Consider the following 25062-nt stretch of genomic DNA (forward strand, 5'->3'; position numbering starts at 1 on the left):
CCAACACTGTAACCCACCCACCAACCCTGAAACCCACCAACCCACAAACCCACCCACCAACCCTGTAACCCACCCACCCACCAACCAACCCACCAACCCTGTAACCAACCCATCAACCCTGTAACCAACCCACCAACCCTGTAACCAACCAACCCTGTAACCCACCAACCCTGTAACCAACCCACCAACCCTGTAACCAAACCTGTAATCAACCCACCAACCCTGTAACCAAACCTGTATTCAACCCACCAACCCTGTAACCAACCCTGTAATCAACCCACCAACCCTGTAACCAAACCTGTAATCAACCCACCAACCCTGTAACCAACCAACTCTGTAACCCACCCTGTAACCAACCCACCAACCCTGTAACCAACCCTGTAACCAACCCTGTAACCAACCCACCAACCCTGTAACCAACCCACCAACCTTGTAACCAACCCACCAACCCTGTAACCAACCCTGTAATCAACCCACCAACCCTGTAACCGACCCTGTAACCAACCCACCAACCCTGTAATCAACCCACCAACCCTTTAACCAACCCTGTAACCCACCTACCAACCCTGTAACCCACCCACCCACCAACCCTGTAACCCACCCACCAACCCACCAATCCTGTAACCAACCAACCAACCCACCCACCCACCCGCCCACCAACACTGTAACCCACCCACCAACCCTGTAACCCACCCACAAACCCACCCACCAACCCTGTAACCCACCCACCCACCCATCCACCAACCAACCCACCAACCCTGTAACCAACCCACCAACCATGTAATCAACCCTGTAATCAACCCACCAACCCTGTAACCAACCAACCAACCCACCCTGTAACCAACCCACCAACCATGTAACCAACCCACCAACCATGTAACCCACCTACCAACCATGTAACCCACCCACCAACCAACCCACAAACCCTGTAACCAACCCACCAACCTGTAACCAACCCACCAACCCTGTAACCAACCCATCAACCCTGTAACCAACCCATCAAACCTGTAACCAACCCATCAACCCTGTAACCAACCCACCAACCCTGTAACCAACCCACCAACCCTGTAACCAACCCACCAACCTGTAACCAACCCTGTAATCAACCCACCAACCCTGTAACCAACCCTGTACCCAACCCACCAACCTTGTGACCAACCCACCAACCATGCACCAACCCTGTAACCAACCCACCAACCTTGTAACCAACCCACCAACCCTGTAACCAACCCACCAACCCTGTAACCAACCCTGTAACCAACCCTGTAATCAACCCACCAACCCTGTAACCAACCCTGTAGCCAACCCACCAACCCTGTAATCAACCCACCAACCCTGTAACCCACCTACCAACCCTGTAACCCACCCACCCACCAACCCTGTAACCCACCCACCAACCCACCAATCCTGTAACCAACCAACCAACGCACCCACCCGCCCACCCACCAACACTGTAACCCACCCACCAACCCTGTAACCCACCCACCAACCCTGTAACCCACCCACCAACCCACCAACCATGTAATCAACCCATCAACCCTGTAACCAACCAACCCTGTAACCCACCAACCCTGTAACCAACCCACCAACCCTGTAACCAAACCTGTAATCAACCCACCAACCCTGTAACCAAACCTGTAATCAACCCACCAACCCTGTAACCAACCAACTCTGTAACCTACCCTGTAACCAAACCACCAACCCTGTAACCAACCCTGTAACCAACCCTGCAATCAACCCACCAACCTGTAACCAACCAACTCTGTAACCCACCCTGTAACCAAAACACCAACCCTGTAACCAACCCTGTAATCAACCCACCAACCCTGTAACCAACCAACTCTGTAACCCACCCTGTAACCAACCCACCAACCCTGTAACCAACCAACTCTGTAACCAACCCTGTAACCAACCCACCAACCCTGTAACCAACCCTGTAACCAACCCTGTAACCAACCCACCAACCTTGTGACCAACCCACCAACCATGTAACCAATCCACCAACCCTGTAATCACCCACCAAACCTGTAACCAACCCACCAACCCTGTAACCAACCCTGTAACCAACCCACCAACCTTGTAACCAACCCACCAACCCTGTAATCAACCCTGTAACCAACCCTGTAATCAACCCACCAACCCTGTAACCAACCCTGTAACCAACCCACCAACCCTGTAATCAACCCACCAACCCTTTAACCAACCCTGTAACCCACCTACCAACCCTGTAACCCACCCACCCACCAACCCTGTAACCCACCCACCAACCCACCAATCCTGTAACCAACCAACCAACCCACCCACCCGCCCACCCGCCCACCCACCAACACTGTAACCCACCCACCAACCCTGTAACCCACCAACCCCTGTAACCCACCCACCCACCCATCCACCAACCAACCCACCAACCCTGTAACCAACCCACCAACCATGTAATCAACCCTGTAATCAACCCACCAACCCTGTAACCAACCAACCAACCCTGTAACCAACCCACCAACCATGTAACCAACCCACCAACCATGTAACCCACCTACCAACCATGTAACCCACCCACCAACCAACCCACAAACCCTGTAACCAACCCACCAACCTGTAACCAACCCGCCAACCCTGTAACCAACCCATCAACCCTGTAACCAACCCATCAACCCTGTAACCAACCCACCAACCCTGTAACCAACCCACCAACCTGTAACCAACCCTGTAATCAACCCACCAACCATGCAACCAACCCACCAACCCTGTAATCAACCCACCAACCCTTTAACCAACCCTGTAACCCACCTACGAACCCTGTAACCCACCCACCCACCCACCAACCCTGTAACCCACCCACCAACCCACCAATCCTGTAACCAACCAACCCACCCACCCACCAACCCACCCACCAACACTGTAACCCACCCACCAACCCTGAAACCCACCAACCCACAAACCCACCCACCAACCCTGTAACCCACCCACCCACCAACCAACCCACCAACCCTGTAACCAACCCATCAACCCTGTAACCAACCCACCAACCCTGTAACCAACCAACCCTGTAACCCACCAACCCTGTAACCAACCCACCAACCCTGTAACCAAACCTGTAATCAACCCACCAACCCTGTAACCAAACCTGTATTCAACCCACCAACCCTGTAACCAACCCTGTAATCAACCCACCAACCCTGTAACCAAACCTGTAATCAACCCACCAACCCTGTAACCAACCAACTCTGTAACCCACCCTGTAACCAACCCACCAACCCTGTAACCAACCCTGTAACCAACCCTGTAACCAACCCACCAACCTTGTGACCAACCCACCAACCATGTAACCAACCCACCAACCCTGTAATCAACCCACCAAACCTGTAACCAACCCACCAACCCTGTAACCAACCCTGTAACCAACCCACCAACCTTGTAACCAACCCACCAACCCTGTAATCAACCCTGTAATCAACCCTGTAACCAACCCTGTAATCAACCCACCAACCCTGTAACCGACCCTGTAACCAACCCACCAACCCTGTAATCAACCCACCAACCCTTTAACCAACCCTGTAACCCACCTACCAACCCTGTAACCCACCCACCCACCAACCCTGTAACCCACCCACCAACCCACCAATCCTGTAACCAACCAACCAACCCACCCACCCACCCGCCCACCCGCCCACCCACCAACACTGTAAACCACCCACCAACCCTGTAACCCACCCACAAACCCACCCACCAACCCTGTAACCCACCCACCCACCCATCCACCAACCAACCCACCAACCCTGTAACCAACCCACCAACCATGTAATCAACCCTGTAATCAACCCACCAACCCTGTAACCAACCAACCAACCAACCCTGTAACCAACCCACCAACCATGTAACCAACCCACCAACCATGTAACCCACCTACCAACCATGTAACCCACCCACCAACCAACCCACAAACCCTGTAACCAACCCACCAACCTGTAACCAACCCGCCAACCCTGTAACCAACCCATCAACCCTGTAACCAACCCATCAACCCTGTAACCAACCCACCAACCCTGTAACCAACCCACCAACCTGTAACCAACCCTGTAATCAACCCACCAACCATGCAACCAACCCACCAACCCTGTAATCAACCCACCAACCCTTTAACCAACCCTGTAACCCACCCACGAACCCTGTAACCCACCCACCCACCCACCAACCCTGTAACCCACCCACCAACCCACCAATCCTGTAACCAACCAACCCACCCACCCACCAACCCACCCACCAACACTGTAACCCACCCACCAACCCTGAAACCCACCAACCCACAAACCCACCCACCAACCCTGTAACCCACCCACCCACCAACCAACCCACCAACCCTGTAACCAACCCATCAACCCTGTAACCAACCCACCAACCCTGTAACCAACCAACCCTGTAACCCACCAACCCTGTAACCAACCCACCAACCCTGTAACCAAACCTGTAATCAACCCACCAACCCTGTAACCAAACCTGTATTCAACCCACCAACCCTGTAACCAACCCTGTAATCAACCCACCAACCCTGTAACCAAACCTGTAATCAACCCACCAACCCTGTAATCAACCCACCAACCCTTTAACCAACCCTGTAACCCACCTACCAACCCTGTAACCCACCCACCCACCAACCCTGTAACCCACCCACCAACCCACCAATCCTGTAACCAACCAACCAACCCACCCACCCACCCGCCCACCCGCCCACCCACCAACACTGTAACCCACCCACCAACCCTGTAACCCACCCACAAACCCACCCACCAACCCTGTAACCCACCCACCCACCCATCCACCAACCAACCCACCAACCCTGTAACCAACCCACCAACCATGTAATCAACCCTGTAATCAACCCACCAACCCTGTAACCAACCAACCAACCCACCCTGTAACCAACCCACCAACCATGTAACCAACCCACCAACCATGTAACCCACCTACCAACCATGTAACCCACCCACCAACCAACCCACAAACCCTGTAACCAACCCACCAACCTGTAACCAACCCACCAACCCTGTAACCAACCCATCAACCCTGTAACCAACCCATCAAACCTGTAACCAACCCATCAACCCTGTAACCAACCCACCAACCCTGTAACCAACCCACCAACCCTGTAACCAACCCACCAACCTGTAACCAACCCTGTAATCAACCCACCAACCCACCAACCCTGTAACCAACCCTGTACCCAACCCACCAACCTTGTGACCAACCCACCAACCATGCAACCAACCCACCAACCCTGTAATCAACCCACCAACCCTGTAACCAACCCTGTAACCAACCCACCAACCTTGTAACCAACCCACCAACCCTGTAACCAACCCACCAACCCTGTAACCAACCCTGTAACCAACCCTGTAATCAACCCACCAACCCTGTAACCAACCCTGTAGCCAACCCACCAACCCTGTAATCAACCCACCAACCCTGTAACCCACCCACCAACCCTGTAACCCACCCACCCACCAACCCTGTAACCCACCCACCAACCCACCAATCCTGTAACCAACCAACCAACGCACCCACCCGCCCACCCACCAACACTGTAACCCACCCACCAACCCTGTAACCCACCCACCAACCCTGTAACCCACCCACCAACCCACCAAACATGTAATCAACCCATCAACCCTGTAACCAACCAACCCTGTAACCCACCAACCCTGTAACCAACCCACCAACCCTGTAACCAAACCTGTAATCAACCCACCAACCCTGTAACCAAACCTGTAATCAACCCACCAACCCTGTAACCAACCAACTCTGTAACCTACCCTGTAACCAAACCACCAACCCTGTAACCAACCCTGTAAACAACCCTGCAATCAACCCACCAACCTGTAACCAACCAACTCTGTAACCCACCCTGTAACCAAAACACCAACCCTGTAACCAACCCTGTAATCAACCCACCAACCCTGTAACCAACCAACTCTGTAACCCACCCTGTAACCAACCCACCAACCCTGTAACCAACCAACTCTGTAACCAACCCTGTAACCAACCCACCAACCCTGTAACCAACCCTGTAACCAACCCTGTAACCAACCCACCAACCTTGTGACCAACCCACCAACCATGTAACCAATCCACCAACCCTGTAATCAACCCACCAAACCTGTAACCAACCCACCAACCCTGTAACCAACCCTGTAACCAACCCACCAACCTTGTAACCAACCCACCAACCCTGTAATCAACCCTGTAACCAACCCTGTAATCAACCCACCAACCCTGTAACCAACCCTGTAACCAACCCACCAACCCTGTAATCAACCCACCAACCCTTTAACCAACCCTGTAACCCACCTACCAACCCTGTAACCCACCCACCCACCAACCCTGTAACCCACCCACCAACCCACCAATCCTGTAACCAACCAACCCACCCACCCACCAACCCACCCACCAACACTGTAACCCACCCACCAACCCTGAAACCCACCAACCCACAAACCCACCCACCAACCCTGTAACCCACCCACCCACCAACCAACCCACCAACCCTGTAACCAACCCATCAACCCTGTAACCAACCCACCAACCCTGTAACCAACCAACCCTGTAACCCACCAACCCTGTAACCAACCCACCAACCCTGTAACCAAACCTGTAATCAACCCACCAACCCTGTAACCAAACCTGTATTCAACCCACCAACCCTGTAACCAACCCTGTAATCAACCCACCAACCCTGTAACCAAACCTGTAATCAACCCACCAACCCTGTAACCAACCAACTCTGTAACCCACCCTGTAACCAACCCACCAACCCTGTAACCAACCCTGTAATCAACCCACCAAACCTGTAATCAACCCACCAACCCTGTAACCAACCCTGCAACCAACCCTGTAACCAACCCTGCAACCAACCCTGCAACCAACCCACCAACCCTGTAAACAACCCTGCAACCCACAACCAAGTGGTGTGTTCCAACAATCCAAAGAAGACAAAATCTGTCAGGGAGACCATGTGACCACCACCTGTGCTCCACGTGTCATCATCTATCTGTTCTGTGGACTAAAGACAGATCCTAAAAAACAAACTAGAAAATGAACATTTACTGACAGGAATGTGTGTGCTTGCTTCTACTGTCTTCTTCAGTCAGTATTTCTATAGTAGCGTATGGGGAATAACAGCAGTGTGCTTTCAGCAAGCACATTAAAAAACAGCAATAACCAGTAATAGACTCACATTGATGAGTTCTATCTCCCAGATCTTCTTGACCAGTTCCATGGAGGTGTATCCGTTGATGAGGAAGGACTTAGTGTAGTCTCCCAGCTCCAGAGACTCCAGCCACTCAGCCACTGACGTGGGGTTGTTACCGTCATAACCAATAGGACGCACCTGGAGGGGGAAGGAGGAGGGGACAGACTGTCACTAGATGATATGAAGAGCAATGATACAGGACACTAAAACTAGGGAGGGGGGCAGAGAGGAAGGCAGGAAAGGAGGGAGGGGGTCAGAGAGGGAGGAAAGGAGGGAGGGGGCAGAGAGGGAGAAAGGGAGGGAGGAAAGGAAGGAGACAGGGAGGCAGGAAAAGAGGGAGGGGGGCAGAGAGGGAGATAGGGAATGAGGAAAGGAGGGAGCAGAGAGGAAAGGAGGGAGCAGAGAGGGAAGGAGAGAGCAGAGGGAAGGAGAGAGCAGAGGGAAGGAGAGAGCAGAGGGAAGGAGAGAGCAGAGGGAAGGAGATACCGTCAATAAATTACAGATATATAGATGACATAATAAATAGAGTACACCATCAAAGGCTCAAACTGGACGAAGACAGATGGAGGAGTGGAGGGCAAGGATAACCTGTGCTGTGTGTAAAATGAAGACTTAAATACAGAAATTGAATATAAGATTCTGAATTCCATATCAATCCTTAGCACCCAAGGACATGATAAGCATTATAGAGAAAATCCCACCTATCCATTCAGAGGGAGAGGCAGGGCTAGTTCCATACTGCTTACAGAATAGCTATCTAAATCCCTCAGATCAACAAGGGGTGTAGGGGCTAAAGGTTTATTTAGGATTAGGCAAATGCATCTTATTCTTCCCTATATTTACTTGGTATGGTGTGTTGGCCTATGTGACATGAGAATAGATTTCACAGTAAGTGCGTCTCAGCCCTTTCTTTTGCAATACAGTCAACACGACTTCAGAGGAGAAGAGCATTCTGCATTTTCTCATAGAAGAGATATTTGAAGTAATAAGGATTCGCCATCCTACTTTTAAGAAGAGTTGGGACTTTGGAGTGAGCACATCGTGTGACATTTACCAAAAATGTGCATCCTTCTTTCCACAAGGTGAGGGAGAAGAGAGAGGATTTCTCTGTCTTTTGAAAACTTTGCAGGGATGAGAGAAGGAAAGTGCTGACTGAGATGAAATTGAATAAGATTGGTTACCCAGAGTTCCTCCCTCCCTCCCTCATTTAATTGACATCTCTCACTTAGTTGACTATATTGGCTATATCAACCATTTTGAATGTTATATCGTTTTTAGAGCGATGATCTATTGGCGAATAACTCAGATACACATGAAAACATGAAATGACCCCAGGATTAGATAGAACGTCGCTCAGAGATGCACAAATACAATATACAATGTTTCATTTATACTGGTGAAGAGCTCATCTTCTGATGTTATCCCCTCCACAGAATCCTAATGATGCTAGATTCATTTTTACTGCAGTACACGCAAACGCACGCACGCAGTACTGACCCTGGGCAGAAGGCGTATGGCCTGTAGCAGCCTCTGTCTGTGGGCTGAGTTGAGGATCCCGATCTCCAGCAGGTCCTGGTCCTCCACCACGTTACTGCCCTGCATGGGGAACATACACATGACATCATCAGCCCATTGATCAGTGACATCATCATGCAGAGACCTCTGTTCACTACTCCACCCATCCCAAAGCCTTGTTGTGAGGGGTATCTTGCATAAATGGCTACAAATAATCTAACTAGTTTCTTAGTTATTTACAAATAAGTATTTACACTGTCATTTTTTATGTAAGGCACCCCCTACCCCGCACGCAACCTATATTTATTTTCCCTTTGCTACTTTAACTATTTGCATATTATTACAACACTGTATATAAACATAACGGACGGACAGAGACAGACAGACAGACAGAGAGGGCAGACAGACAGACAGAGAGGGCAGACAGACAGACAGACAGACAGGGCAGACAGACAGACAGACAGACAGACAGACAGACAGACAGACAGACAGACAGACAGACAGACAGACAGACAGACAGACAGACAGAGAGGGCAGACAGGGCAGACAGAGAGAGGGCAGACAGACAGACAGAGACAGACAGACAGACAGACAGACAGACAGACAGACAGACAGACAGACAGACAGACAGACAGACAGACAGACAGACAGAGAGGACAGACAGACAGACAGACAGACAGACAGACAGACAGACAGACAGACAGACAGACAGACAGACAGACAGACAGACAGACAGACAGACAGACAGACAGACAGACAGACAGACAGACAGAGAAAGTGTGAATAAAGGACAGAGGAGAGAGGGAGAGAGAAAGACAGAAAGAGAGAGCGAGAGAGAATCAGCCAGAGGAAGAAACATAGAGAGAAACAGAGGAACCAGAGAGGTGAGGTGCTGGGGGTTGTCTCTCTCTCTCTCTGTGTGTGGAGCCCCAGCATCAGGCTGTACTAAATCTCAGACACAGATCACACCTGGTAGGGGGACTGAACTTGTCACTCCTCAACATCTCATTCATCCCCTCTCTTAATCTCCCTCCCTCTTGGCCTGGCTAGACAATGTCTCTCTCTTGACTCAACTGAAGGACTCTTGAATAGCCTTTGTTAAACATAGAGAGTCTGGGAACAGCAAATGGTGGGGGGAAAGGAACCATATTTCGGTAATAGAGCCAGTTGAAAATATGCGTTGGTACTTAATGAATATGATGTCAGTTTGGTTGTCATCTGAGACATTATGACTGATGACAGGACGACATAAACTGTATCTGGGAAAGTCTACACATTCTAGTTATCAGAGTCACATGGAATTGTTGTGCAATTTAAATTTTGAAATATGAAACTATTTGTGAAAAGATTAAATGTAATTTTAGCTTCTCTCCCTCCACTATATAAGCCCTTCTCTCCCTCCACTATATAACCCCTTCTCTCCCTCCACTATATAAGCCCTTCTCTCCCTCCACTATATAAGCCCTTGAGGACGATAGGACGACAGTCCATACGTTAAAAGGACTAACATGTCAACTACATAATTAAGCCAACCTTAGCGTGAGCTTTGTTGTGAATGTATGAACTTTGAACTCTTATTCACTAAAGAAGTGAGACATCCTAGCCGCTGAGTTAGCAGCGGCCTCTGTAAACGTGGGCTAGGAAAGGACTAAAGGTCTAACACACAACGACGATACTACAATGTACCCAATTTACTACCAGAGACATTCTTCCGAAGACAGGAAGATCTCTGTTGGCCAACATAGCCAGCATCTACGACCAACCTACCGAAGCGCAGCTCAGAGTAAATATTTATTGCATTTTCCTTTTCCAAATGGGCGGTAATTTAGAATGCATAGGATACTGTATTTATGATAGCATGGCTTCTCCCTTTGTTCCTCAGTCTTCCCGCTCTTTCACTCAAACCCAACCCCCTTTCCTTTGTGTAACCAGAAATGATGTTTGCTCCGTCCACCAGGGACATTTTCTGTATGACATAATTTGCATTCTGTGTATATGTAATTCTGTGTGATTAGTTAGGTATTTAGTAAATAAATAATTAAACCCAAGTTTGCATTTCTGATTCAACTTGTTAGCCAGGGTTCGTGAAGATAACCAAGAATGTACAACTTTCAGATGAGACTGAAATAAGGTGATGATTAATATTGACTGCTATTGATGTAAAATATTACTAGGTATTTAAGGGTTTATTTGGAAGATAACAGCTCTATAAACACTCTTTCGTGGTGCCCCGACTTTCTAGTTAATTACATTTACACGATTAGCTCAATCAGGTAATATTAATTACAGAGAAAGGATTTTATAGAATGTCATATCACTTAATCTGGCATAGCCAAAGACACGACAACAATAACACAGATAGCTATCGATCTGAAGCACTGAATACAGGGATGAAGGAGGAATGGAACAGCAGATTTCACAGCAATCTTTTTCATGTCATCCTCAAAGTGAACCTCTAACCTGCTGCTCTCTATAGACCAAGAGCCATGGGCTTATGTTGTATTTTTATGTACTGTATGGGGCGGTACATTAGGGTAACGTGATGCTATTGTATTATATTAGAGGACGTAAGTTGCAATATCTTAGGGTATAAATACAGTTGTATTGAATTTACTAGCCAAAGTGTTGTCCTACATTGGAATAGAGGGCCATTTGAGACACACACAGTCTCCTCCAGTGCCCTTGTTCGATAGACCACTCAGGCTGATTAAGAGAGCCCAGAACACCCAGAATCTACTACAGTCACCGCCCTACACCGTAAGACCAGAGTAATGGCACCCAGAGCCGGGGCAGAGACGGATGGCTGGGGCTTCAAAGACATGACTAATCGCTCGCCGCTGGTCTCTGACAGAGGGAGATAGAGAGGCTGAGGGTGTTTGTATTTTTACCTTCTGCCCTTCTTTTCTATTCATAGAATCTCTCTCCCTCTCTTTCCCTCCCTCTCTCTCACACACACACACACTATGGCTGCGTTTAGACAGGCAGCCAAATTCGGATATTTTTGCCTCTAATTGGTCCTTTGAACAGTCCATTTCAGAGCCCATCCGATTGTTCAAAAGACCAATTAGGGAGCAGAGAGGGAAGGAGAGACCGTCAATAAATTACAGATGACATAATAAATAGAGTACACCATCAAAGGCTCAAACTGACGAAGACAGATGGAGGAAGGGGGGGCAAGGATAACCTGTGCTGCATGAATTGGGCTGCCTGTGTGTACACACCCTATGTAATCACTTCATCTCTGCTCTGGGGTTACATGACATATTCAACTTTGACCCCTGAGCTAATGATGACATTAGTGGGGTAGGTAGAGGTTTCCCGTAACAACCCCTATAGTGGGGTAGGTAGAGGTTTCCCGTAACAACCCCTAACCAGGGATGATATTATTTTCACAACAGTTAAGGTTAGGATCGGGATAGGTTCAACTTCTACCATGACCTACACCATCATTGTCTGCATCTCAATGGTTATAAATGGCTTTCTTTTCTCATATCCTTCCCTTCACGACCATTGATTGCAAAGGGCTTGACAAATTACAGCAATATGTTGAAAACCTATCTGGTCCTATTTAGGAAATGAGACAAGGAAAGGAGAAGAGGAAAGGAAGCTGTTAGGCTAAGGGTATAGTAATGCCATGTATAGAATAAACATAACTTCCGGAAGAGAAAGTCTTTAAAGATGTTTGTTCTATATACATTTTCTATAACATTGCATTTCTATACCCTCACTAAACTGCACAATTCAATGCTGTGATACCTGTTCAACACCACACACTGCTGCTCATGCTCCCAGATTATTTTGATGTACTTGTTCAACACAGCATGAAATATTGCAATATCTGTTAATTTAATATAACAAATAATAATACACTTTACCCAAGTAAGTGCTTTTCATTAACAGCAAACATCTTGTCTACTTCACTGTGTCAATTCAATTGAACTGTTGATAGGCCTATTATCAAGACCATAGTAGTGCTTTCACACAATGCTTCGGGTCAAGCTTCCCTTAAAAGGCAGAAATTAAAATTCATGCAGCCCAGGATTTACATGCCACAGTCAAAGTAATAGAGGGAAGACATTTATATTCTGAAATGGTACAGAAATCCATTATAGAGACCAACAGGCGCTCAATGACTAGCTAGTACAAATCACTCAGTCTGTCTCTCTCTATGGGTCTCTCGTTCTCCGTTTGACTCACTTTATTCTCTCTCTCACACACAACCTCTCTCTCTCACACACAACCTCTCTCTCTCACACACAACCTCTCTCTCTCTCACACACAACTCTCTCTCTCTCTCTCTCATAGAGACATTTCAAATGTCACATTATGGCTATGTACAGTGTTATAATGATGTGCAAATAGTTTAAGTACGAAAGGGAAAATAAATAAACATAAATATTGGTTATATTTACAATGGTGTTTGTTCTTCACTGCTTTCCTTTTCTTGTGGCAACAGGTCATAAATCCTGCTGCTGTGACGGCACACTGTGGTAGATATGGGAGTTTATCAAAATTGAATTATTTTCAAATTCTTTGTGGGTCTGTGTAATCTGAGTGAAATAAGAGTGCATTCAGAAAGTATTCAGTCCCCTTCACTTCATCCACATTTTGTTACGTTACAGCCTTGTACTAAAATGTATTCAATTGTTCCCCCCCTCATCAATCTACACACAACACCCCATAATGACAAAGTGAAAACAGGCATTTTTGCAAATGTATAAAAAAGTAAAAATGGGAATGTCACATTTACATAAGTATTCAGACCCTTTACTCTACTTTGTGGAAGCACAATTAAAGCCTGGAGTCTTCTTGGGTATGACACTACAAGCTTGGCACACCTGTATTTGGGGAGATTCTCCCATTCTTCTCTGTAGATCCTCTCAAGCTCTGTCAGGTTGGATAGGGAGAGTCGCTGCACAGCTATTTTCAGGTCTCTCCAGAGATGTTCGATCAGGATCAAGTCCGGGCTCTGGCTGGGCAACTCAAGAACATTCAGAGACTTGTCCCCGAAGCCACCTCTGCGTCTCCCAGTCCCTGCTGCTGAAAAACATCCCCACAGCATTCTGCTGTCACCACCATGCTTCTCTGTAATGAGGCCCCGGTGTTCGCACCGGGAGACCGGGTCTGGCTCTCGACCCTAAACCTGCCCTTCCGCCTGCCCTGTCGGAAGCTGGGTCCGCGGTTTTACGGACCATTTAAAGTCCTGAGGAGATTACCGTATTAACACCTCGTTCCATGTGTCTCTCCTCAGGCCGATGGTTGCTGGTCCGCTCCAGGAGTCTGAGGTGCGGGAGGTTCCTCCGCCCCCTCTGGACATTGAGGGGGCCCCGGCAGTCTCTGTTCGCTCCATACTGGATTTGAGTCGTCGGGCGAGGGGCCTTCAGTATCTCGTCTCTGGTCTTCTAGCCATCGCCGATCCACCTTACATTTTCCATTTGTTTTGTCTGGTCTTCCCACACACCTGGTTTCAACTCCATCATTACATGTTGTGTATTAAACCCTCTGTTCCCCCCATGTCCTTGTCTGGAATTGTTTATTGTAGTGCTTGTACACATTATGCTGGTGTGTAACGGGTTTTGTTTACCCATTGATTTATTGTTCTGTTTACGGTGGTTTTGTCTATTAAACTGCGCCATTGTAAATCAGTTTTTGCTCTCCTGCGCCTAACTTCTCTGCCGCCAGTACACACCCCCTACATACAACCTTTCCACAGGTGCATGATCATTAATTGTTTAGGGTTCATTGAACAAGCATGGGAAACAGTGTTTAAACCCTTTACAATGAAGATCTGGGAAGTTATTTGGATTTATACAAATTATCTTTGAAAGACAGGGTCATGAAAAAGGGACGTTCCTTTTTCATTTCTGTTTAAAAATATATATAAATTTGCAACAAAAAAAAAAAAATCTAAAAACCTGTTTTCACTGTCATTATGAGGTATTGTGTGTAGATTGATTAAGATTTTTTATTTATTTAATCCTTTTTTAGAATAAGGCTGTAACGTAACAACATGTGGAAAAAGTCAAGGGGTCTGAATAATTTATGAATGCATTGTATGTGTCTCTAATATGGTCATACATTTGGCAGGAGGTTAGGAAGTGCAGCTTAGTTTCCACATAATTTGTCTTCTCTTGAGAGCCAGGTCTGACTATGGCGGCCTCTCTCAATAGCAAGGCCATGCTCACTGAGTCTGTACATAGTCAAAGCTTTCCTTAATTTTGGTTCAGTCACAGTTGTCAGGTATTCTGCCACTGTTACTCTCTATTTAGGGCCAAATAGTATTGTAGTTTGCTCTGTTTTTGGAAAATGATTTCCAATGTGTTAAGTAATTATCTTTTTGTCATCTCATGGTTTGTTTGGGTCTAATTGTGTTGCTGTCCTGGGGCTCTGTGGGGTCTGTTTGCTTGCTTAGGGGACTCTTCTCTAGGTTAATCTTTCTATAGGTGATGGCTTTGTAATGGAAAGTTGGGGAATCACTTCCTTTTAGGTGGTTGTAGAATTTAACGGCTCTTTTCTGGATTTTGATTATTAGCGGGTATCGGCCTAATTCTGCTCTGCATGCATTATTTGGTGCTTTACGTTGTAGAAGGAGGATGTTTTTGCAGAGTTCTGTATGCACTCTCTCCTCTGATAAACAGAGTTGGGGGTTAGAGGTAGCATGGGGCAAAAGGCTTAATACAGAGGACTACACAAGGAGAAAGGGCTAATTTATTTACTACATACTAACTATTGCACACACACACACACCCACACCCACACATACGCACACACGCACTCTAGTGGTGTGTCTTCCTGGGAGAGAGATCCGTCTCCATCTAAGCCCCTACATAATGACTCCTTAATGTAAATACAGAAGTCATCTTCACCCATCTCCATGACAACAGGCACCTCCCCCTCGCCCTGTCCGTACATCAAACAGATCAAAAGCTGTCCTTTACTGGCTGGTTAAGGTGACAGACCACGCCGTCTCACAGGCCCTCTATTGTGGACAGAGAAAGAAGCTGAGTTCTCAAGGTCACAACAACAATAACCAAAGCTTGAGTAAAGTAGGGAGTGTGTGTGTGTGTGTGTGTGTATTGTTATGCGCATGAGTGTAATGTATGTGTGTGTGTGTGTACATGTCTCTGTTTGCCTGTTGATCCTAGTAGGCTTTACTGCAGTGGTAGTGAGCAAAGTTAGGGTCAAATTCATTTAGGCTCTAGTCAATTCCATCACATGAAGTTGACATGCAACTGTAATGGGAAAAGCAGCCTCTCCATAGCATAGCTGTTGTTCCCATTTCAGTTTGCTGTTGTTCCCATTTCAGTTTGCTGTTGTTCCCATTTCAGTTTGCTGCTGTTCCCATTTCAGTTTGCTGTTGTTCCCATTTCAGTTTGCTGTTGTTCCCATTACAGTTTGCTGTTGTTCCCATTTCAATTTGCTGTTGTTCCCATTTCAGTTTGCTGTTGTTCCCATTTCAGTTTGCTGTTGTTCCCATTTCAGTTTGCTGTTGTTCCCATTTCAGTTTGCTGTTGTTCCCATTTCAGTTTGCTGTCAATTTCATCTCCTGAATAGAGTGGTGCTAAAAAATGTTTTCTTTTTTTAAATGGCCACCATCAATTTCCAGCATTTTCTTTCTCAGGCTAATGGAAACCAAATCAATGATTTATCTCCCCGTCGACCAACATCTCATGAATATGAAACGATGTGTACCGCGTCGAGGTTTCCTAGTTGAAGGAAGAAGCTCAAACCGTTTCCCTCGCCACTCGGCGGGCTGAAACCTCAAAGAGAAACAGAACATGAATATACTTCCTAGCGAGTTAGTGTGGTGGAATGTTCCAGCGTCAGGGAAAGAGAGAGAAATAGAAACTAACAATAGTGAAGTTTGAAGTAACCCCCGGTACTTGAAAGAGACTGGGCAGAAGCGTTGGTGCGGCTTTATTCAATATTAATTATATCTAAAGGCATTTCAGAGCAGGAGAAGAGATCACAGATTTATAAAATAAAGGGAAAAGGCGAGGCCAGGATGAGAGAACCTCCCAGACTCTCTGAACTTCCGACAGAGACCCTCAGCAGTTTTTGACTGGGAGCGAGCTGGTCTAAAGGAGTATAATACTAATGGGTAGGGAATGACAAGGATAGGATGGTATGTGTGGGTGATGGTATGTGGGTCATCCTTCAAATACTGTGGCATTTGGGCAAGGAGTTTTGGAAAACATGAACTTATTTTTAAAAAAAATTAAAAATTGTATGGTTTTGGGTACATCTTCCCATTCAAAATCAACTAACATGGTAGCTTAATGACTTTAAACAATTGATACCATTATGATAACATTGTTCTACTAGTAGGAATAGTAACACCAATGATGGTAACACCAATCAGACATTTGAGATAAAGGAGGATTTTCTGAAATGGAGGCTTCACATGCTCAAATCTAAAGTCATCAAGCCTTTACAAACAATTTACTGAAGTGATATGATTAATCATTTTGCTCACGCTCTTATTGTGATGAGCCATCAAACAGGCAAAGCGTCAACATAGGACTAAGATCGAAACCTATTACGCCGGCTCTGACGCTCGTTGGATGTTGCAGGGCTTGCAAACTATCACGGATTACAAAGGGAAACCAAGCCACGAGCTGCCCAGTGACGCAAGCCTACTAGATGAGCTAATTGCCTTCCATGCTTGCTTCGAGGCAAGAAACAATGAACCATACATGAGAGCACCAGCTGTTCCAGAGGACAGTGTGATCTCGCTCTCCATGTGAGTTCGATCTTTAAACCGGTTAACATTCACAAGGCCGAGTGGCCAAATGGAATGCATACTCAGAACAACAGGCAAGTGTCTTCACTGACATTTTCAACCTTTCCCTGACCATGTCTGTAATACCTACATTTCAAGCAGACCACCATAGTCTCTGTGCCCAAGATCGCCAAGGTAACATGTTTAAATTACTATTGCCCCTTAGCAATCACATTTGTAGGCTTGAAATGCTTTGAAAGGCTGGTCATGGCTCACATCAACAACCTCATCCCAGACACCAGATGACAAAATCTTAATGCACACCACACTGCCCTTGCAACACCTGGATAAAAGGAATACCTATGTGAGAATGTTGTAATTGATTACAGCTCAGCATTCAGCTCCATAGTGCCCTCCAAGCTCATCACTGAGCTCAGGACCCTGGTACTGAGAACGTCCGTCTGCAACTGGATCCTTGACTTACTGACAGGCTGTATCCAGGTGGTGAGAGTAGGCAACAACACATGTGCATGCTGACCCTCAACCAGGGGGATCCTCAGGGTGCGTGCTCAGTCCCCTCCTGTACTCCTTGTTGACCCACGACTGCATGGCCGTTCCTGACTCGAACACCATCATCAAGTTTACTGACGGCATGATGGTCATAGGCCTGATCACCTAACGATGATGAGACTGCCTATAAGGAGGAGGTTAGTGACCTGGCAATGTGGTGCCGATCATGGAATACAGGAAATGGAGGGCCGAGCTAGCCCCAGTCCACATCGATGGGGCTGTAGTGGAGCGGATCAGATCGAGCGGATCGAGCGGAGCGGATCGAGAGCTTCAAGATCCTCGGTGTCCACATCACTAAGGAATTAACATGGTCCACACACCAACACAATGCCTCTTTCCCCATAGGAGGCTGAAAAGATTTGGCATGGGCCTTCAGATCCTCAAAAAGTTCTACAGCTGCACCATTGAGAGCATCTTCACTGGCTGCATCACTGCTTAGTATGGAAATTGCTTGGCATCCAACCATCAAGGTGCTATAGAGGGTAGTGTGATTGACCCAGTACAATACTGGGGCCGAGCTGCCTGCCATCAAAAATCATTGAGCTACAGTACCTCTATACCAGGCAGTGTCAGAGGAAGGCCCTAAAAAGACTCCAGCCAACCAAGTCATAGACGTTTTTCTCTGCTCTCGCAAGGAAAGTGGTACTGATGCACCAAGTCTGGAACCAACAGGACCCTGAACAGCTTCTACCCCCAAGCCATAAGACTGCTAAATAGTTAACCAAATAGCTACCTGGACTACTGAGAGACAGAGAGAGAGACAGATTTAATGGGGCTCAGTGATGGTTCATGACCAATGGCCAGAGGTTCATTCTCATGAACTCTTCATTACAGCAGCAGGTCAGTGGGGGTTATGTCAAAATTATAATTTAGATGGATGGATAGATGGATGGTACAGACACACACATGCACACATGCACACACGCACGCACACACGCACACACACACTACAAAGAGATCTAAACTGCCTGTACAGAGCCTTGCATGGCTCAGCACACTGGTGTTGCAGTTACCAGGGCAACCAGAGAAACAGATGCAGGTCACTGCAAGCAGAGAGAGATGGTGGGAGGAGGGCTACCCAACACCCACAAAACCCTTTATTACACACAAACACACACGTACAGTGCATTCGGAAAGTATTCAGACCCCTTCACTTGTTCCACATTTTGTTACGTTACAGCCTTATTCTAAAATGGATTAAATAATGTTTTCCCTCATCAATGTACACACAACACCCCATAACGACAAGGCAAAAACTGATTTTTATAAATGCTTGCTAATTTATTACAAATAAAAACTGAAATACTTTATTTAAATAAGTATTCAGACCCTTTGCTACGAGATTCAAAATGTAGCTCCAGAACAGCCTGTTTCCATTGATCATCCTTGAAATGTTTCTACAACATGATTGGAGTCCACGTGTGGTAAATTCAATTGATGGGACATGATTTGGAAAGGAACACATCTGCCTATATAAGGTCCCACAGTTGACAATGCATGTCAGAGCAAAAACCAAGCCATGAGGTCGAAAGGAATTGTCCGTAGTGCTCCGATGCAGGATTGTATCGAGGCATAGACCTGGGGAAGGGTACCAAAATGTGTCTGAGCATTGAAGGTTCCCAAGAACACAGTGGTCTCCATCATTCTTAAATGGAAGAAGTTTGGAACCACTAAGAATCTTCCTAGAGCTAGCCGCCCGGACAAACTGAACAATCGAGGAGAAGGGCCGTGGTCAAGGAGGTGACCAAGAACACGATGGTCACTCTGACAATGATCCAGAGTTTGTCTGTGGAGATGGGAGAACCTTCCAGAAGGAGAATCATCTCTACAGCACTCCACCAATCAAGCATTTCTGGTAGAGTGGCCAGACGGAAGCCACTCCTCAGTAAAAGGCACATGACAGCCCGTTTGCAAAGGCACCTAAATGACTCTCAAACCATGAGAAACAAGATTCTCTGGTCTGATGAAACCAAGATTGAACTCTTTGGACTGACTGCCAAGCGTCACGTCTGAAGGAAACCTGGCACTATTCCTACGGTAATGCATAGTGGTGGCAGCATCATGCTGTGGGGATGTTTTCCAGCGACAGGGACTGGGAGACTAGTCTGGATTGAGGGAAAGATGAACGGAGCAAAGTACAGAGAGATCCTTGATGAAAACCTGCTCCAGAGCGCTCAGGACCTCAGACTGGGGCGAAGGTTCACCTTCCAACAGGACAACGACTCTAAGCACACACCCAAGACAACACAGGAGTGGCTTTGAGACAAGTCTCTGAATGTCCTTGACTGGCCCAGCCAGAGCCTGGACTTAAACCCGACCGAACAGACCTGAAAATACTGTAGCTGTTTGAGTTATAGTTTATTTATTCTTGCTCACAGATTAAACTGAAGAAATGCAGTGGGTAGAGTGGTGTTTTGCAGGCGGTTCGTACGAGCAGTTATACATGACAGTTCGTGGCTGTTTCTCGGGAGTATGGTGGTGCAGTTACCTCTTTTTGGAGGGAGCAGGTGGAGCCAGGCTAGTAACCATCACCCTCTGTCTTCTTCTGGTGGTGTAGCTGTGGAGCCAGGCTAGTAACCATCACCCTCTGTCTTCTTCCTGTGGTGTAGCTGTCAGGTTAGTAACCACCACCCTCTGTCTTCTTCTGGTGGTGTAGCTGTGGAGCCAGGCTAGTAACCATCACCCTCTGTCTTCTTCTGGTGGTGTAGCTGTGGAGCCAGGCTAACCACCACCCCTGTCTTCTTCTGGTGGTGTAGCTGTGGAGCCAGGCTAGTAACCACCACCCTCTGTCTTCTTCCTGTGGTGTAGCTGTGGAGCCAGGCTAGTAACCATCACCCTCTGTCTTCTTCTGGTGGTGTAGCTGTGGAGCCAGGCTAGTAACCATCACCCTCTGTCTTGGTTCTGGTGGTGTAGCTGTGGAGCCAGGCTAGTAACCACCACCCTCTGTCTTCTTCTGGTGGTGTAGCTGTGGAGCCAGGCTAGTAACCATCACCTTCAGTCTTCTTCCGGTGGTGTAGCTGTGGAGCCAGGCTAGTAACCATCACCCTCTGTCTTCTTCCTGTGGTGTAGCTGCTGAGCCAGGCTAGTAACACATCACCCTCTGTCTTCCACCTGTGGTGTAGCAGTGGAGCCAGGCTAGTAACCATCACCCTCTGTCTTCCACCTGTGGTGTAGCAGTGGAGCCAGGCTAGTAACCATCACCCTCTGTCTTCCACCTGGTGGTGTAGCAGTGGAGCCAGGCTAGTAACCATCACCCTCTGTCTTCTTCCGGTGGTGTAGCTGTGGAGCCAGGCTAGTAACCATCACCCTCTGTCTTCTTCTGGTGGTGTAGCTGTGGAGCCAGGCTAGTAACCATCACCCTCTGTCTTCTTCCTGTGGTGTAGCTGTGGAGCCAGGCTAGTAACCATCACCCTCTGTCTTGTTCCTGTGGTGTAGCTGTGGAGACAGGCTAGTAACCATCACCCTCTGTCTTCTTCTGGTGGTGTAGCTGTGGAGCCAGGCTAGTAACCATCACCCTCTGTCTTCTTCCTGTGGTGTAGCTGTGAACCAGGCTAGTAACCATCACCCTCTGTCTTCTTCTGGTGGTGTAGCTGTGGAGCCAGGCTAGTAACCACCACCCTCTGTCTTCTTCCTGTGGTGTAGCTGTGGAGCCAGGCTAGTAACCATCACCCTCTGTCTTCTTCTGGTGGTGTAGCTGTGGAGCCAGGCTAGTAACCACCACCCTCTGTCTTCTTCTGGTGGTGTAGCTGTGGAGCCAGGCTAGTAACCACCACCCTCTGTCTTCTTCTGGTGGTGTAGCTGTGGAGCCAGGCTAGTAACCACCACCCTCTGTCTTCTTCTGGTGGTGTAGCTGTGGAGCCAGTCTAGTAACCACCACCCTCTGTCTTCTTCCTGTGGTGTAGCTGTGGAGCCAGGCTAGTAACCATCACCCTCTGTCTTCTTCTGGTGGTGTAGCTGTGGAGCCAGGCTAGTAACCACCACCCTCTGTCTTCTTCTGGTGGTGTAGCTGTGGAGCCAGGCTAGTAACCACCACCCTCTGTCTTCTTCTGGTGGTGTAGCTGTGGAGCCAGGCTAGTAACCATCACCTTCAGTCTTCTTCCGGTGGTGTAGCTGTGGAGCCAGGCTAGTAACCATCACCCTCTGTCTTCTTCCTGTGGTGTAGCTGCTGAGCCAGGCTAGTAACCATCACCCTCTGTCTTCCACCTGTGGTGTAGCAGTGGAGCCAGGCTAGTAACCATCACCCTCTGTCTTCCACCTGTGGTGTAGCAGTGGAGCCAGGCTAGTAACCATCACCCTCTGTCTTCCACCTGTGGTATAGCAGTGGAGCCAGGCTAGTAACCATCACCCTCTGTCTTCTTCCGGTGGTGTAGCTGTGGAGCCAGGCTAGTAACCATCACCCTCTGTCTTCTTCCGGTGGTGTAGCTGTGGAGCCAGGTGAAACCATCACCCTCTGTCTTCCACCTGTGGTGTAGCAGTGGAGCCAGGCTAGTAACCATCACCCTCTGTCTTCTTCCGGTGGTGTAGCTGTGGAGCCAGGCTAGTAACCATCACCCTCTGTCTTCTTCCTGTGGAGCCAGGCTAGTAACCATCACCCTCTGTCTTCTTCCGGTGGTGTAGCTGTGGAGCCAGGCTAGTAACCATCACCCTCTGTCTTCTTCCTGTGGAGCCAGGCTAGTAACCACCACCCTCTGTCTTCTTCCTGTGGTGTAGCTGTGGAGCCAGGCTAGTAACCATCACCTTCAGTCTTCTTCCGGTGGTGTAGCTGTGGAGCCAGGCTAGTAACCATCACCCTCTGTCTTCTACCTGTGGTGTAGCTGTGGAGCCAGGCTAGTAACCATCACCCTCTGTCTTCTACCGGTGGTGTAGCTGTTGAGCCAGGCTAGTAACCATCACCCTCTGTCTTCTACCGGTGGTGTAGCTGCTGAGCCAGGCTAGTAACCATCACCCTCTGTCTTCTACCTGTGGTGTAGCTGTGGAGCCAGGCTAGTAACCATCACCCTCTGTCTTCTACCGGTGGTGTAGCTGTTGAGCCAGGCTAGTAACCATCACCCTCTGTCTTCTACCGGTGGTGTAGCTGAGGAGCCAGGTTAGTAACCATCACCCTCTGTCTTCTACCGGTGGTGTAGCTGTTGAGCCAGGCTAGTAACCATCACCGTCTGTCTTCTACCGGTGGTGTAGCTGCTGAGCCAGGCTAGTAACCATCACCCTCTGTCTTCTACCTGTGGTGTAGCTGTGGAGCCAGGCTAGTAACCATCACCCTCTGTCTTCTACCTGTGGTGTAGCTGCTGAGCCAGGTTAGTAACCATCACCCTCTGTCTTCTACCTGTGGTGTAGCTGTGGAGCCAGGCTAGTAACCATCACCCTCTGTCTTCTACCGGTGGTGTAGCTGTTGAGCCAGGCTAGTAACCATCACCGTCTGTCTTCTACCGGTGGTGTAGCTGCTGAGCCAGGCTAGTAACCATCACCCTCTGTCTTCTACCTGTGGTGTAGCTGCTGAGCCAGGCTAGTAACCATCACCCTCTGTCTTCTACCTGTGGTGTAGCTGTGGAGCCAGGCTAGTAACCATCACCCTCTGTCTTCTACCGGTGGTGTAGCTGTTGAGCCAGGCTAGTAACCATCACCGTCTGTCTTCTACCGGTGGTGTAGCTGTGGAGCCAGGCTAGTAACCATCACCCTCTGTCTTCTACCGGTGGTGTAGCTGCTGAGCCAGGTTAGTAACCATCACCCTCTGTCTTCTACCGGTGGTGTAGCTGCTGAGCCAGGCTAGTAACCATCACCCTCTGTCTTCTACCGGTGGTGTAGCTGCTGAGCCAGGCTAGTAACCATCACCCTCTCTCTTCTACCTGTGGTGTAGCTGTGGAGCCAGGTTAGTAACCATCACCCTCTGTCTTCTACCGGTGGTGTAGCTGTTGAGCCAGGCTAGTAACCATCACCCTCTGTCTTCTACCGGTGGTGTAGCTGCTGAGCCAGGCTAGTAACCATCACCCTCTGTCTTCTACCGGTGGTGTAGCTGCTGAGCCAGGCTAGTAACCATCACCCCTCTCTTCTACCTGTGGTGTAGCTGTGGAGCCAGGTTAGTAACCATCACCCTCTGTCTTCTACCGGTGGTGTAGCTGTTGAGCCAGGCTAGTAACCATCACCCTCTGTCTTCTACCGGTGGTGTAGCTGTTGAGCCAGGCTAGTAACCATCACCCTCTGTCTTCTACCGGTGGTGTAGCTGCTGAGCCAGGCTAGTAACCATCACCCTCTGTCTTCTACCTGTGGTGTAGCTGTTGAGCCAGGCTAGTATCCATCACCCTCTGTCTTCTACCGGTGGTGTAGCTGCTGAGCCAGGCTAGTAACCATCACCCTCTGTCTTCTACCGGTGGTGTAGCTGTGGAGCCAGGCTAGTAACCAACACCCTCTGTCTTCTACCTGTGGTGTAGCTGTGGAGCCAGGCTAGTAACCTTGGACACAGTTTAATGTCATACAGATGTTGCAGGAGCTTTGCCTGATCTACTGGATCAAAGGCTTTGGACATATCACCAAGTAACACCCTCACCATTGTTGGTTTTCTGGAGTCTGGAGCTGCAGCCAGGAGTTTTTTTGATGAAGTACTCCTGGATTTTTCCAGGGCATGAAGTTAGAGAGATGGGCCTCCCGTCACTCATTGTACCTGGGTTGGACACTTTAGGTATGGGGACACACATTGGCAGTCTTCCAGACAGCAGGAACAGTCACCTGCCAGTAGGAGATGTTAACTATGTGTGTGATGACAGGGGCTAGATCTTCTGCATGGTCTCTTAGTAGTCAGGCTGGAATGCCATCAGGCCCACAAGCTTTACATGGGCTGAGTCTGGTCAGAGCTTGCTTTATCTGGCCAATGCTGCACAGCTCAACCTGACTTGTAGGAAGATGGCAAGAGGTGTGGTACTTATCCACGCCTCAGCAAAAATACATTAAAAACATCAGCCACATCAATGTCTTCAATTCCCTCCACCTGTATTCTCCCTCCTGATGTCCTTTGTTAATG

General features: G+C 48.2%; 1 pseudogene; it reads right to left on the bottom strand.

Annotated features, from left to right (window-relative positions):
* LOC121843892 overlaps nucleotides 1–12491 on the bottom strand; it is a 70481-nt pseudogene extending 57990 nt beyond the window's left edge.
* Nucleotides 12492–25062: the final 12571 nt, after the last annotated feature.

The sequence above is a fragment of the Oncorhynchus tshawytscha genome, unplaced genomic scaffold (genome assembly GCF_018296145.1).
Source record: "Oncorhynchus tshawytscha isolate Ot180627B unplaced genomic scaffold, Otsh_v2.0 Un_contig_12630_pilon_pilon, whole genome shotgun sequence".
Lineage (NCBI taxonomy): Eukaryota > Metazoa > Chordata > Actinopteri > Salmoniformes > Salmonidae > Oncorhynchus > Oncorhynchus tshawytscha.